Source organism: Nyctereutes procyonoides, unplaced genomic scaffold, assembly GCF_905146905.1.
Source record: "Nyctereutes procyonoides isolate TBG_1078 unplaced genomic scaffold, NYPRO_anot_genome, whole genome shotgun sequence".
In the NCBI taxonomy this organism is placed as follows: Eukaryota; Metazoa; Chordata; class Mammalia; order Carnivora; family Canidae; genus Nyctereutes; species Nyctereutes procyonoides.
In genome coordinates, this window is record NW_026575144.1 from 3,481,447 (window position 1) to 3,498,535 (window position 17,089).

General features: G+C 40.7%; 1 pseudogene; it reads left to right on the forward strand.

Moving 5' to 3' along the window:
- Window positions 1-960: 960 nt before the first annotated feature.
- Window positions 961-1,931, forward strand: LOC129499231 (60S ribosomal protein L7a-like; annotated as a pseudogene).
- Window positions 1,932-17,089: the final 15,158 nt, after the last annotated feature.

Genomic DNA, 17,089 nt, shown 5'->3' on the forward strand with positions numbered 1-17,089 from the left:
TTCCCTGCCTCTGGGAAAATTCCTTCTTCATGAAAAAGGTTTTCTTGAGGCCACTGTTATTTAAGAATTTGCCATGAGTACACTTTATCTTGCTAAGCAGAAGGACAACACTAAAGTTAGCATGTTAGCTGATTTTTATTTTTATATTTGAGCCTGCTTCAAAATAATAAATAGACATTTTCTTGGGCGAGTTCTCATTTGGGTTTAATTATTTGCTTCTTGTCTTTCTTGGAGCCAAAGTCTCAATTTTACTAAAAAGAAGAAAGCAAGAGTTCTAACCAAGATTTTAAACCACAGTCATTTTTTTTGTGAAACAAGGCTCTTTGGTCATCTGTATTCTGGGGTGAAAGTTTCCAATGACCTTTATTTATCTGTGCATTTTATTATGTAGAAAACAGAAATGCAAGGAAGGTATCATAGTGCTTGAGAAAGGGTAAGATGGGGACGATGATATTCAACACACCTTATAAGCACTTCTTCCAAAGGAAACATCTCATTTAATATTCAAACTCTGCAGAAAACATCAAGTAGAAGAGAACAATCACTTATGGTGTCAGAAAGCCACACTCCTATGTTTCTGTTACTCACCTTTACGCTTCTGACACCAGCTGTGTGGGTGTTCCACTCATCAAGCAATCCACAACACCGGCAGGGTGTCCTATAATTCAATTCTATTCTAACATTAATCGGAGTTAGCCCAAACCTCATGGCTTTCAGGGCTGAGTCTCACAGGATTGTCCCTTACCTCAGATGCCTATCCCAATTAGTAGGTCCCTGGGTTACTCACAATTTTTGTCTGACTTGATTTCAAAGCAGAGGTTCCACTGTGGATTCAGTCATTTGCTACAACAGTTCACAGAACTCAGGGTAATACATTTACCAGTTTGTTATATGATAAAGTACGTCATAAAGGATGCAAGTGAACGGCCTTATGAAGAGGTATGTAGGCTCTCTCCCAAGATGCCCAAAGGAAAGAAGGCAAAGGGTAAGAAGGTGGCCCCAGCCCCTGTTGTTGTGAAGAAGCAGGAGGCCAAGAAGATGGTCAGTCTCCTGTTCAAGAAAAGGCCCAAGAATTTTGGTATCAGACAGGATGTCCAGCCCTAAAGGGACCTCACCTGCTTTGTCAAATAGCTCCACTACATCAGGCTGCAGGGGCAAAGGGCTATTCTCTATAAACATCTAAAAGTGCCTCCCACAAGGGACGCCTGGGTGGCTCAATGGTTGAGCATCTGCCTTTGGCTCCGGTCGTGATCCTGGGGTCTTGGGATCAAGTCCCACATCCAGCTCCCCCTGGGAGTCTGTGTGTCTCTCATGAATAAATAAATAATCTTTTTTTTTTAATAAATAAAAAATAAAAGTGTCTCCTTTGTTTAACCAGTTCACCCATACCTTGGACCACCAAACAGCTACTCAACTGCTTAAACTGGCCCACAAGTACAGACCAGAGACAAAGCAAGAGAAGAAGCAGAGATTGTTGGCCCAGGGCTAAGAAGAAAGCTGGGGGCAAAGAGGATGTCCCCACTAAGAGGTCATCTGTCCTTCGAGCTGGAGTTAATACTGTCATCACCTTGATGGAAAACAAGGAGTCTCAGCTGGTAGTGATGGCACATGATGTGGATCCTATTGAGTTGGTTGTCCTCCTGCCTGCCCTGTGTCAGAATATGGGGGTTCCCTGCTGCATTATCAAGGGGGGAAGGTCAGGATGGGGCATCTGGTCCACAGAAAGACCTGTACCACTGTTGCCTTAACACAGGTTAACACAGAAGACTGAGGAGCTCTGGCAAAACTGGCAGAAGCCATCAGGACCAATGACAATGACATGATGAGATCTGCTGCCACCGGGGAAGCAACATCCTGGGTCCCAAGTCGGTGGCTCCCATCACTAAGCTGGAAAGGCAAAAGCTAAAGAACTGGCCACCAAACTGGGCTGAGTGACACTGTTGAATTTTCTGTACATAAAAGTAATAAAAAATCATCTTTCAGGGGCACCTGGGTGGTTCAGCAGTTCCTGCCTTTGGCTTGGGTGGTGATCCTGGGGTCCTGGAATCGAGTCCCACATCGGGCTCCCTGTGGGGAGCCTGCTTCTCCCTCTGCCTATGTCTCTGCCTCTCTCTCTATGTCTCTCATGAATAAATGAATGAAAACTTTAAAAAAATTCTCTTTCAAAAAAAAATAGATGTACAATGGGTGAGAACTGACAGGGTCCTAAGCACAGGAGCCTCTGTCCCTGTACAATTGGGGTGCACCATCTTCCCAATTCATGGGTGTGTTCACCCACCTGGAAGGTACTCAAACCCCACACTATTGGGATTTTTACAAAGGTTTAGTAGGTCAGCTTGAGCATCTAGTAACTCCATTTCCAGCTTTTCTTCCCTCTCTTATGAATGGAAGGTGGGGCTGAAAATCCCAAGCTTCTAATCACGTTTCAGTCTTTCTGGTGACCCATCCCCACATTAGAACAAAAGACACTGCACTCACCTAGGAAATTCCAAGGAATTTAGGAGCTCTGCATCAATAACTGGGGTCCAAGACTAAGTGTTAGAAGAAAAGATTCTCATAGCACCCTAATCTACAAGGGTTTTAGGAGTTTTGTGTCAGGAACTTGGCATATAAATGAATATCCCTATTTCTTATTATCTTACATATATCCACTGATTATAAATAATTATAAAGGATCTTGGCTATGTTCTGTTATTTTTTCCCTGTTTTCTCTGCCTGAAAAGAAGGGGCCATGCACTTTGTAAATAAGGGGATTCTGTAGAGAGAAAATTCACCTTCTCTGCATCCAGTCCTGGGGAAGTAGAGAGCGGCTGTCTGCAAACCCACCCACCACCATCTACTCAAACAGTTAGAGAGGGAAAAGAGAATAGAAAATAGAATATAGGGGGGGAAAAAAAAGGCAACTACCACCCCCCCACACACATCACTGATAATGCCTCAGGCACACATGGATCTACTGAGTAGTATCTGATGAAAAGACTTGGACACATTTATCTTTGAAATAAATTTGAAAAGATTTGTTTTTTAATCTACTTTAAAATCTGTACTGAGTAAATCTTAAAGAGCAAAATCTCAAAGTAGGAAGAGAGGTTTTTTTACATTAAAGGAGACAAAATTGGTTAATTAGAACTAAAAAATTACAGCTCTGCTGGGTATGCATTTTCATTTGGTCGGCTGTCGAGGGCATTGTTATTCTGAGCAATTATGGAATGAACCCATATTCTGGAAGTCATCATCTATGGAGGGTTTCCTGTAGGTTGTAGATATAATTACATTCTTCCTTTTCACCTTCTGGCCATCCGGACAGCATAACAAATTAAAGAAAGCGTTTTTTCAGGATTTAGCAAACATCATGTGATTTGGGCAATGGTAAAATCCACAGTAACTGGGGAAATTTTTTGGATCTGCCAGTAGGGGGAGTTCAAAGCAAATCGGCAAGAGAGAGCTTCAGAAATGGGAGCTGGTGGGAGAATTCTGGAGGAATAGGCTCATTCACTACAGCCCGTAACAAAATGCAGAGTAGAGTCAAACTGTTCATGGTGGGGCATATGTTGATGTAATTGCACGGGCCCATGTGCTGGGAGAGAGCCATCAGTCGCCGGTTAGTGGCAGTTGGGTACAGGGCCGCCCTGAGCAGGCTGTGAAGGTGCACCTGCGAGCTGGATGTTTCCACAACGTCAGCTCTATTCAATCATAAAGCAAAGTTAAATCACAATTATGAAGCAGGTTCGGGATTCCAAACTCGGTGACATTTCACCATGTGATTGAAGTTGGCTTCTTACACAGCCCACAGAGCAGGGCAGAAGACAAGCCACACAACAAGCAAGATCGCAGAAGGGGGCAGGAAGATAAGGAGCCAAAGGGAAGTCAGGGTGGGGGCACACAGCCGAGGTCAGGCCTGGGTCTGGTCCGGGGCAGCCCTTGGCACCCACTGCTTCTGTTCATGCAGGGAAGGATCTCGGTTCCGGTCGGAGATCCATCGGGAGAGCCTTCGGCAGCAGCTGCCTTTTTTAAGTGGTCAGACATAGAGGGTTCAGGTCTGAAGAGTGTGATAGTTTGCTGCCAAAATCCTCCCCTTTTTAAAGGGATTTAACAGGCCTCGGGCCCCCGCAGACTTCCTCGGGTTCTGCTCCTTATCAGTTCTGGGGTGTCTGCTGACCCTGATCCCAGCCATATCTCCCTGCTGCAGTACTTAGCTGTTTGCTTGACAAGAGAGACTCCATTTTGCTCTCTACAGGGACACAACATTTAATGCGTGTATCATATTTATTCTGCCTTTTATTTGTACCTCCCACCCCTTTTTTATTTGGTTTTGTGTATGTGTGATTTTGTTTGTTTGTTTTGCTAGCACACAGAATACTGAGATGTCTGTCCAAAATAAGAATTTTGACGGATAAGTAGGTTGCTCATTTTTCCCAAATCCTATGTTTTGGAAGAACTCCTTGGCCAGTATCCCACACATATTATAGTAAATGATTAATCCTTGCAGATCTGAATAAAGATCTTTTGCTACCCAAAGTCTAAGTCTCACTTTTAAGTAACACTCAGGCACTAATTTACCCTACTTCATCGAATATGGTCCCCTTTCCCTAGGGATATACTCAAACTTCAGCCTCATTTTAAAAAAACAAACGAAACGAAAATTTGCCCATTTCTCTCCACAAGATTATAAAAATCCATCACTTGCAAGAGAGTCCTTCAAAATTATATACCAGCTTTCTCCCAATAAACAAGCCTTGACTTCTTAAAATAGTATTGTACATGAGGGAAGATGAGAATTATGCCAAATGCTACTTTTGAAAATACTCTTTTGCATAATTGAGAAAACAGTTAAGAAAAAAATTGAGCTTTCTGGAAATACTGTATTTATTCATCTTTCATCAAGCCACAGAGAGGGACACCTGGGTGGCTCAGGAGCTGAACATTTGCTTCGGCTCAGACTGTGATCCCGGGTCTGGGGAGCCAGTCCCACCTCAAGCTCCCTGCGGGGATCCTGCTTCTCCCTCTGCCTATGTCTCTGCCTCTCTCTCCGTGTCTTTCATGAATAAATAAATAAAATCTTTGAGGAAAAAAAAGCCACAGAGAGAAGCCCTTCAGACACAATGGCTTGGAGCCTCCAGTGGTCATAGGTTCAAATCCTAATTTTGAATTTACTGACTAGGTGACTTTAGAGAAGTTATCTTAACTTGCTGAGCCTGTTTGTCTATAAAATATAGTAACTTCTTTTCAAAGTTGTTTGAAAGAAAGAGATAATATATGCCCCTGGCATATAGGCAGTGCCTAATAAATAGTTGCTATTCTTAGTAAAATGGTGGTTAAATCATGTGATCTTCAAAGACACAGATACCCAGCTCCTTCTAAGGAAAGGAGTCTAGGCTAACATTTTTCCATTGTGAAACAGATAATAGGTTTCCTCTGTGAAGAGTTAGGCTGCCAGCAAGGTCAGAACTAAATGTGCCACTTCTCCTTGAATATACGGAGGGCTGGCTCCAGCAATGTCATCTTGCTAGAGATTTGAACAACTGTTTCCCAAATGCAATAAAAGCAAGAATACCTACAGACCAGAATGTAAATATTACTAACCTCCAAGGATTCTCTAAGGAATGACATAGCTGACAGAAGTCAGAAGTGAGGGGAAGTATAGCTAAGTCTCTCACCTTAATATTGTGGAGTCCAGAGATAATGTTTATATGTGATGGATCAAAGACAGATGTTCAAGTACATGCCTTATACTACTAAGGCAACCAGTAGAAGAATTAAAAATAATTACATAACACCTTTGTAGAAGGGTAATGGAGGTGGGAGTTGTGTAAGTGATCACAATTGCTGACAATTTAAACATAGTTGTTCTAAAAAAAAAAAATAGTTGTTAAATGCTAGGAGAAAAAAACAAATAGCTACCAGTGATTATCTATGAGGACTGGACCTGGGAGCAGGACAATAGAAAGAATTTTGCTCTTCATTTAAATCTTTTGGCAGTGTTTGATTTTTACATTTAATACATGCATATTTTACTTATACAAAAATATTTCCTCAAAAGAAAGAAATGAACACTTGTGGTTTCATGCTCCAAGATGATCCGCAAGGATCCCCACTTCCCAGTAATCATACCCCTGTGTATTCCCCCTACCAGATTGTACCAAGGTTGTCCATGAGACCCACAGCACATAACAAAAGCCATGGTATATCATTTCTAAGCTGAATGAGAAACTACAGCTTCTGTCTTGGGTGTTCTCTCCTTCCCAATACATCTCTTTCTGAAGCACACTCAGCTCTGTGGGAAGCCACATTGTGAAGAACCCCATGGAGAGGCCCATGTAGTGATGAAATGAAGTCTCGGAGAACATGAAGTCTCTGAGAACAGCCACAGGAGTTTAGCTGGAAGCAGACTCTCCCAGTCAACTTTGTATATACAGCAGCCCCAGCCAACAATTTGACTGTAATCTAATGAGTGACTCTGAACCAGCTATGCAAGTCCAAATTCCTGACTCTCACAAAATGTGTGAGATCCTAAGTGTTTGTTGTGTTAAGCTTCCAAGTGTTTGCATGACTTGTTCTGCAGTGATAGATAACTAATACATACTGCTACACCTGGAGAAAGAAAAGCAACCAAAGAATCATCATTGCATGTATCAGAAGCTAAAGTTAGTTCTAATCTCAGGAAAGCTCTGGTTAGCAATATCATTGAAATGCTAACTGGGTTTTCTGTGACCAGAGTCCCATTCCTATCCATGTTTTCCATTCCTCTTGACAAGCCCACCATCCTCTCATGTCCACAAGCCTAACCTATCTTACCTAGGTTATCCCAAAAGCAGAGCTAGAGACAATGACTCATATTCAAGTGGTTTGTTTGGTAGTGAGATCCCAGGGGTCAGAAGTAAGGAGCAGGAGAGTAGAGCAAGAGAGGATGGAGACAACTACAAGGATATGATATGAAGTTGGCCAACACTACAGGCTACTGCGTGCTCAGTCACCTTATCAAATGTATCTCCAGTCTCCCTACCAGAAAAACAGAAAGAAAGCATGTGTCTGTTGGCTCCCAGTTTTGTTGGTCAGGGGAGCCTCACACAATATTAATTACCCAATATTCTCCCATTAGGTATACTGAGTGCCAAGCAAGTCCTGGAGGGCATAAAAGCCCCAGGGCAGGAAGCTAGAAACAGAGTTCTAGCTCAAGGTTGTTGTCAGGTTGAAAATGCATGAAGCTGCTCAAAACCAAAGAGGAGCTTATAGCCAAGGCTCTGGCTGGAATCAGGAGAGGGCAATAGGATTTGGAGCACTATACAAGACATGTTCCATACAACCCACAACCAAATATTGCCAAATCCTTCCTATTTTACAAGCATATATCTCTCCCATCTCCTTCCTTCCCCTCCCCCCCCATTTCTCAGCCACTGACTTAATTTGAGCTCTCATTGCCTCCTGTAACTAGGGTTTTTCTAAGGTCAGACACCTCAATGGAATAACTCCCAAAGTTACTTCTCATTCATCAAACCACCCCAGTCACAGACCAGGAAGAGCTCTGAGTCAGAAAGTAATGATTGCTTTGCCTCCCAGCTCACACTCGTAAAACAACCCAGGGACAGGCTGGGCTGGTCACCCAGGGGCCACGGCAGGGGGAATGAGTCCCTGCTGGACCAGCCTGTCAGACAACTGCACAGAATTCCAGCCTGGAATCAAGAGATGTTTTCCACATCCTCTGTGGCAAATGGGGTGAAGCCCCATTTGCCACATATACTCTGCAGTCAGAAAAGAGGCTCTGGTGCATTCAGGTAAATGGGAACATATCTTTCACTAGTATTCACCATGACTCTCAAAAGCATTTCAACACTTCCAAAAAATAATCTATTCCATAACTTCACAGCTAATTGGCTCCTCTGTATGTTGTACCTTGCCTGGGGAAATGCATCTCCTTACACACTTTATGAACTAAAATATTAGGCAACACTCTATGATATAACTTTTAAAAAGTTGGTGATGGATTATGTTTTAAAAGTTATTCCTTGGCAGATCTCTTGACTTGATTCCTGCTTATATTACAAACATAGTTATTGAATCGGAGTAAACTAGATTCTGGTTTCAAAATAATTGCTCAATGCATAGTATGAGTCTAGTGTACCTAAATTACTTGTAATTAGTTGTATTGTAAACTCGAATCTGTTTAATTCGTTTTAATTAGCTTCATCATAAACGAAACAGTCGATTGTTACAGGTTGTCTTATTACCCTGATGGAGAACACCTGGAGTGGATAATTAGTTCCTCCAACAACAAATTAACTTGGATTACAAGGTGTCATTAATAATTCTTTCACCCCCTTCCTGAAAGAAGCCTGCAATTAAAATCATAACATAAAGTCAAAATAGAGTCAAGCTGATTCTTCAAAATCGTAAAATATTAGTAGTGTGGTACTCTTTGTCCTCTGGCCACTCCTTCCCTAAAGGGATGTGTCTCTGTGAGTTTGTGTAAAATGTAAACATCTAATCACACATACACACACAGCTAAATGCATAGATAAGCACACACATGTTACAATATTTTCCCCAGTTATTATCTTTAGAGAAACCAAACTAGGACAGAAAATAGAAGTCTATTTGCACATTTCATAAACAGTTACTCAGGGACAGCCTAAACCGCCAGACACGCATTTTTCCCATAACCTTGCAAGGAACAGAATTTTTTCCTTTCTGAGAATGAGCTTCCTTGGAGACACAGACTTCCTTTCTGGGCAAATTTTGGCCACTAAAAGTCCACAGAGGGAAAGCTTATATTATAATGTTAAGTGGAAAATACAGGGTACGAAGCCAGGGCATGAGCACAGTCCAACTATACAAACAAGTGGGGAAACATTGAAAAAAATGTGCCAAAATGATAGTGGTGTTTGCTTCTGAGTGACTTTTTCTTCTTTGAGCATTTATCAATTCCAAATCCTTATATTAAAATCTTATACTAATTTTACAGGTGAAAAAACTCAACTTTAAAAAATACACAGAGGGGCGCCTGGGTGGGTCGGTGCTTGAGCATCTGCCTTTGGTTCAGGGCATGATCCCCGGGGTCCTGGGAGCCTGCTTCTCCCTCTGCCTGTGTCTCTGCCTCTCTCTCTCTCTCTCTCTGTATGTGTCTCTCATGAATAAATAAATAAAATTTTAAGAAAAAAAAATCCACGGAAATCCTGACTCTAGAGATATTCACTACAAAACCACAATGACCAGGCAACAAATAACAAGGTTATTGCAACAAACTATTTCTTTTACCTCAGGATGAAAAACTGAACATCGAATTTGTTTTGCAAAACTTTGGTTTGGGAAACTTCAGCTGTGGCATCTGAAATCTTATTTGAAAGATAAGCAGAAGGTACTTTTTATCAATGTAACAATGATGCTATTTCAGATCAGTGAAAGTCTTTAGAGTTTACAAGGAGCTTTCAAAGGACAAGGGGCTATAATGAGCCTGGGTTTGGGACCCAGAAAACCCCAGTGTGAGTCTGGTCTCCATCTGTGGGAAATTGTAATCCACTTAAAGGGACTGTGTAAGCTGCAAAGTGCTCTTTAAAAATGTTGTAAGAGACATGTGACATAGGCAGAGAAGATGTTTTTATTTTATTTCACAAATGAGAGAAACAGAGGAACACAGAAACTACTGTGATTGTAGCATTAATTGCAGTAGAAAAAAAAACTTCACACAACCTAAATATCCATCATCAAGGGAATAAATTATGAAAATGAAACAAACCAGAGCTCTGCAAATCAACAAGTATGAACCTCACAGATATAATTTTGAAGCAAAAAATAAAGTTAGAGAATAAAATACAGAGACTGTGTTATCAGGTTTAAAAGCATCCAAACAGTATTTTCTCTATCACTTTTAGTAAAAAGATGAAGATACTCATAGGATTGTGGTTATCTACAAAGTGTGGTGGGAAGACAGAGAAATGCAGTCAGGGTTCCATGTTTCATTAATTATACTAAGAGGTGAGTACCCTGGTGTTCACTATATTAATCTATATATTGTTCCTGTATGTGTAGTATTTCATACTATAATTATTGATCACTTACTCTGTAACTAGCATTATGCACTTTTCCTTTTTTTTTTTTTTAATATTTTGTATATTTATTCATGAGAGACACAGAAAGAGAGAGAGGCGGAGATATTGGCAGAGGGAGAGCAGGCTCCTCGTAGGGAACCTGATCTGGGATTCAATCCCAGGACCCCAGGATCATGACCTGAGCCAAAGGCAGATGCTCAACCACTGAGCCACCAGATGCCCCTAGATTATGCATTTTTCTATACTTCATTCCATTTAGTCCTCACAAGACCCCTACAAGGAAAGCCCTATTATCCCTCTGTAACAGATGAGGACCCCTTCAATCAGGTGCCCCACATCACTCTGCTAGCATGTGGCAGAGAAAGGCCTAGGATTTGTCTCCCTCCCATGGCACAGCCCCCAAAGATCCCCCAAGGATCCTGCCTCCCAGCATTCAGCAACCCAGGGAGTATATTTGAGAAGAGGCATTAGAACTACAGTTCTTACAGGAGGCACCTGACTCTGGCTTTCCCTCCTCATGCACAGGCATTCTCTTCGTTGGAAATATCACATTAGAAGGAGTTGTGGCTGCTTCTTCCAGTTAATAAATTTGTGTCTTCTCAATGGAGACAAATGCCACAGCTACCCTTTCACACCCAAGTTCCCATCATCTCAAGCAGGGCCTCTCCCCCAGAGAATACACAATACAGCTGCAACTCTCTTCAGAAAGTGAATACTTGTGCATGACGGTCATGGGCTTCTCATTTCTCAGTCAAGACTTTTTCCACATTGTCTCCTGTCTGTGGTTTTATTTTTTGTTGTTTGAACAAGAGGAATGAATAACTGGCATTGAGTAGGGGATATGCAGACAGTGTGACACAAACCTTGAGTTCCAGATCCAGTGCATAGTCTCAGCCTGGACTTTGTTGTACTTCCAAGGACAACAGAGTTAGTAGGCTATCAACACAAAGCCCCACTTTCTGGAGCTTTGGAAAATTCTTATTTTCCCCATCAACAGGCTCATTGCTTTATACCAACAATGGGCTGCCACTTACAAGACACAGAAAGTGGAGTCTGCATTTTACTGTTCCTATAATGCTCTAGCCTAGAAATGTGATGTAGAAAAAAATGACTCTGTCCTGAGAACTAGGATATCTGAGTTGTAGTTCTAGACATATATTCTAATCACGTCTGCCTCAGTTTCTTCTTTGTTGAAATGACAGGCCTGTGCTAAATGAACTCCAAAGCTTTTTCTAGCCCCAATTACATGGACTAATATACAGAAAACACATGCAGAAAAATATATACCCCCAAAAATATTTAAGGTAAAAGATTCTATAGATAACTAAGATGATATCATTTAACATTAGTAAGATTCTTTTACAATTAGGAACTTCTTTTCAGTTAGTACATATTCTGGGGCACCTGGGTGGCTCAGTCAGTTAAGCATCTGCCTTTGGCAAAGGTCATGATCCCAGGGTCCTGGGATCAAGCCCCCCATCCAGCTCCCTGCTCAGCGGAGGGCCTGCTTCTCCTTCTCCCTCTGCCCCTACCTGACCCCCTCCTCTGGTTGTGCTCTCTCTCTTTCTCTCAAATAAATAAATAAATCCTTTTTAAAAAAATAAAATAATTAAATTAGTATGTATTCAGATAATTACATAATCAAGTTAAACAATAAAATGTTTAATATTGTTTATTATTTGGTGAATGCAATGAAATTATATATGCTTCATTATTAGAACTCTCAGTAAAACTATTAGTGGTGGAGCAAGTAGACAATCTGGTTCCAGATTCAATTAATTTCAATATTTGGTTTTAATATCTGCCCTAGCTGGGAAAAAAATACCTCACAAAAATTCATTAAGTCAAATGGAAGAAGTTGTCACTAGCTGGACTTACTGAATGAGTATACTCAGTTTTCAATTCCATACATCAAACTTGAAAAACACCTTTTTGAAAACATTCTTCTAATAAATTTTCATCCTCTTGAAGTCTCTTCGTCACCTCCAAACTAATTAAGAAATGGTATAATATGTATTTTTAACAAATGAGTCAACACTTCCTGAAGTTCTTCATCTGAAACATTAGTATACAGGTTAGAAAATTTCCTTTCCAATTTGCAGTGTACAGATGTGAGAATTTCTAATAAGTAAACATCGCTACATTAATTTTAACTGCAGCATTAATGATGGATACAAATTCAAGGATCTTTTCAAAATGCTCTTTCTGTGCATGTTCCTTTTGCAAAGTAGTTATGTTCTCATTATTTTAAAACAGCTGTTAGCTTGAAGGGACAGATTTAAGCATATTTAATTTTTTTTTTAATTTCCTGAATGAAGTATACCTGATAGCCACTTGTTTTCACAAAAAAAAGGGGGGGGGATAAAGTTTGAGCACTTGTCCATTTTACAAAAGAAAAATGCCTAATGCATTCAAGAGTAGTTTTGAATCTTAAGTTTTTATTTCATTACATTTAACGGTGTTGTTCTTAAAATATTAAGCTTCTTGGGACACCTGGGTGGCTCAGTCGGTTGAATATCTGCCTTCAGCTCAGGCCATTATCCCAGCATCTTAGAATCAAGTCCCGTGTGGGCTCCTTGTTCAGTGGGGAGTCTGCTTCTCCCTCTGCCTCAGCTCCTCACCCCACTCATGCTTACTCTCTCTGTATCTCAAATAAATAAATAAAATCTTTTTTAAAAATATTAACCTTGTTGAAGATATGTAGCATCACAAAACACTTGTAACAAAGTACAATATGCCAAAGGCAAACGGAAGTGAAAACACCATGCTCCACGTCTCTGTGTTGGGGAGTTCCCACTCACCCATCAGAATTGTTCTCTATGCTACATATCATTATCAAGATATACATCAAACTTACCTCTTATATTTTATATAGATTTTTTCTTCCCAGAACCTAAAGATCTCTTTGAGACCACAGCACTAGACTGTGATTGGCTTAAGAGCAGAAACCTGGTTCTGCTCTCCTTTGTACTGTCTCTGCTGCCAACTCCTAAGGAAGGGTTTGGGACAGAGTAGGTACTTTAGGAAGACTTACCGAGTGAAGATTGTTAACTGTTTGTTTCAAAGGCTCTAACCTTCTTGTAAGACGTTGCTTTAGGTGGTGTGGCCGCTAATGTCTCAGTGACAACAACAAAAATTTGCTCCAGGTGTTTCTAAATAAAGAAGAATGAATGAAAGAAGCTGTGATAGAGGTGAAGGCAGGATTTAGGAAACCAGGGTGGTTGAGGCAGCCAGAGACCAGCAATAGTGAGAAATTGTTGTCTCCCACCGAACTTGGGAGAGCTAAACCAGCTAAGGAGGAAGAACCCAGTAGGAGTTGTCACTGTGGGGGAACCCAGCTGCTACCAGGGATACAATGTAAAAATAGAGAAGAAACAGGAAAAGAATACCCCCAACCTCTTTTCTCTGTCCTGCTGCTGCCTTCTGTTGGCCAACCCACCTGGAAGGCAGCCAGTGGGAGAACGAGGGAGATGTAATCTAAAAAGTCAGCCTCCTGGGCACAGATAGACAAGAGAGTAGGGGGAGGGGAGGCAGAGCAGTGGCAGGTGCAAATGGAAAACAATCCACTCAGATGAGAGGGCCAATCCTTTAACATTGGCTTGGATCCTTAAAACCAGCCAGCCCTTGTCCATACTGTAGATAACATCCTTCTCCTCTTGTGGAAAAGGAACAGCATCCTTTTTTCTGCTAACTCAGAGAATTTCCTTGAAACCATATATTTCCTATGCCCACTATGAATTATTCATGCTCCAATCTATGTCATCTGTGGAGCCTGAAAATATAAGTACTATAAGCTTTGGACTTTTCTTTTACCTCTATTTTTTCCTATCATAGTGAAAGTAACTCATTCAGATTGGTTTGCAAAGGTGAATATTTGTTTAACTATGAGCCATTGGTAGTGACATTGAAGTCCTATCAAGTGTTCTAATGTTTCCAGCTCAATACCACAAACATTTATTGAGCAGTCTACTACCTGCAAAACATCATGGGGAATTCAAGATGAATTACAGATGATCCCCACCCCTCCTTCCTAGGAAGGTTACACCAGCCTCTGAAGATGGACAGTGACAAATATTCTCATAAGGATTAATTCTGGAAGGACTCAGAGATGGCCACAAGGAAGTGGAACATATTAGAATCTCAAAAAAATAAGTAGAACTTTGACCAGGGGATTTGGCAGGACCCTTCAAGTGGAGGAGAAATTATTTCAATTGAGTTACTTTCTCAGACCTAAGACTAGTACGGTCATTGACTTTAGCTAGTAAAGACTCTGGTAAGAAAAGAAGAAATGATGGCCTCTAACAAATTTGAAAGGGAATATCTGAATTAAATTAATAAATAAACATCTCCACCATCAGAACCACAACTACATCCCAGATTCAGAGCCTCCCATCTAAAACATTCCCAGTGCCAAAGGCCTGTATTGGAGAAATAGTTCTGAATGAGTTTGAAAGTCCAAAAACTCTTCAGACAAGCCTTTTGCAACTTGAGCAAAAAGTGGAAACTAGGCAATTTCATTTCAGTTTCAACTCCAGCTCAGCACTGCTCTAGAGGGCAAAATTGGAAAAATGGAAAGTGAGAATTGAATTTTCCTTGATGGTTGTCAATCCCATCAGAAGAATTTATAGGAGAGTGAAAATCATTAAAGCTAAAGGTAGCTATTATGAGGATGTAGTCTCCTTTGATTTCATTTTGAGGTTGCATTTTAAAGACAATACCAAATGGAATTCTAAATACAATGGCAGTCAACATGCAATTTTTCAAATGTCTCTTGAATCCTCAATATTATGGCCCTACCACCACCAAGCTGGCCTTAACCAGATATAATCTCTATCTGAATGTTAACAATTATTATAATTTATAGAGCACTTACTATGAGCCAGTCACTGTTCTAAGTGCTTTACATGTAAAAACCCACTTAATCCCACATTTAACAGTCAAGGAAACAGAGACACAATGTGCCTAAGGTCACATAGCTACTAGGCTACTATGGTTGTCAGATAAAATATAGGCTGCACAACTGCATTTGAATTTCAGATAAACACCAAATAATGTTTAATATAATTATGTCCCTGCAATATTGGGAACATACTTATACAAAAATTATTCATTGTTTTTCTGAAATTCAAATGCAGGACACTGGGTGTCCTGTAGTTTTACAGAGTGCCCTGTATTTTGCTAAATCAAGCAACCCTGGTAGCCAGTAATGCAGGAGCTCAAAGATTAGTTGAATAATAGTGCATGAAGGACTTTCCAAGCCCAAAACTACCAGTAGACTTGTGGCATTTGTTCCTTATTGACTATAATAATGACATTAAACTTATTGAGTGCTTTCTTAAGGCTCTATTATAAGCACTTAACATAGATGATCTCATTCAGTCTTCAAAAGGATTCTACCAATATTAGGTCCATTTTACAAATGCAACGCCTCAAAGAAACATGAATAGTTTCATGAAATTAGTAAGCAATGGAGCCTGACTCAAACTGGATTGTGTGAGGGCGCAGAGCCCAGACCATGCCAACCTCGCTAATGCAAACTCATCTGCTCTCTACTATGTTGCTGGAATCATAGTATGTCCAATGATGTCTTTCAGAGCTCTCAAAAGAGAAGTAAATGTTTAATCTTAGCCCTCTTTGATTCTTAACTGGAAGCTTCTACTAAAAGGACTCCTTGAAACCAGTAAAGTCATGTTCATTGTCCCCATTCCCTACAGCACTGCTTTCAGAATACAAGATGAGTGCAATGCTTGTTTGTAGAGTACAACTCAGTATTACCTTACTCAGCATGCATAATGCATCAGAGTGTCTGGTTTTATTTTTGGTCCATAACCATCAAGCTCTTGACTTTCAAGGCCCAAATGACCTTCTCTGTGAGGTTTTTAAGGAAAGAGAATTGAAATAGCATCAAAAAATGGCCTAGAGAATCCTTTCAACAATCCTCATTTGGTTTCCACATTGCTGAGTCTACTTAGACCTGAAAAGCAGCCTAGGTCTTCTGAGAGTGCATCTGATAAACATTAAACAAGTTCAGCTCTGAAGCCTTTTAGATTATAGCTCATTTCCAATGATTAACTATACTTTTGTTGTGGACTAAATGTATCCTCCTCCCAAAATTCATATGAAGCCCTACCCCGCAATGTGATGTGAACCTTTGGGAGGTAATTAAGTTTAGATAAGGTCATGAGGGTGGCATCTCTGTGATTAGATTTGTGCCCTTAAAAGAAAAAGAAAAGATGAGCTCTCTTACTCTTTTCCCAACCTGAGGATGCAGAAAGAAAGCAGTCACCCGCAAGCCAGGAAGAGGGCCCTCACCAAGACCAAATCTGAGAGCACCTTGATCTTAGATTTTCTAGCCTCTGGAACTGTGAAAATAAAGATGTGTTATTGAAAGCACCCTCTCTAAGGTATTTTGTTAAAGCAGCCCAAAGCTAACTAAAATACCTTCCACGGTAAGATCATCGGGTGTTCATTCTAACTCAGAGGAGAGGGTATAACCCATTTTCGTCTATTTTTAATTTTGACACTTAGAAAAACTTCTGCTATTATCTTGCTCCCATTATCTAGCTCTTCAGAGAGGAACTGGAGAAGTAGCTTGTTAAGGAAAGAGAAAAAAATGGAGGAGCTGATACAGGAGTGAGGGTGGACATTGTCAGAGAGGGAAGACAAGACAGGAAACCAGACCCTGGCTGTGCCCCACTGCCCACACTACACCGCCTATGTACTTGCTGGAGCAACAGCTGCTAGAGGTCAGGTAGTGCCCAGCATTAGGCTTTCATCTGATTCTAGCCCTAGACATAAGTCTTCAGGGACGAGATGCAAAGGATACACCCACCTCATCATCCAGCAGAGCAGAGCTTGGGCACAGACCTCAGAGCGGGACGTCATGTGTTCAAGTCCAGACACCAATGTTACTCTGCATAGTAGGCAAATCACTTAACCTTCCCATGCCTTAGTCTTCTCAGGAATCAATAGGACAAATAACAGCACCTCCTATTTTAGGGAGTTATTGAAAGTACAGAATGAAGTAATTTATGTAAAGTACTTAC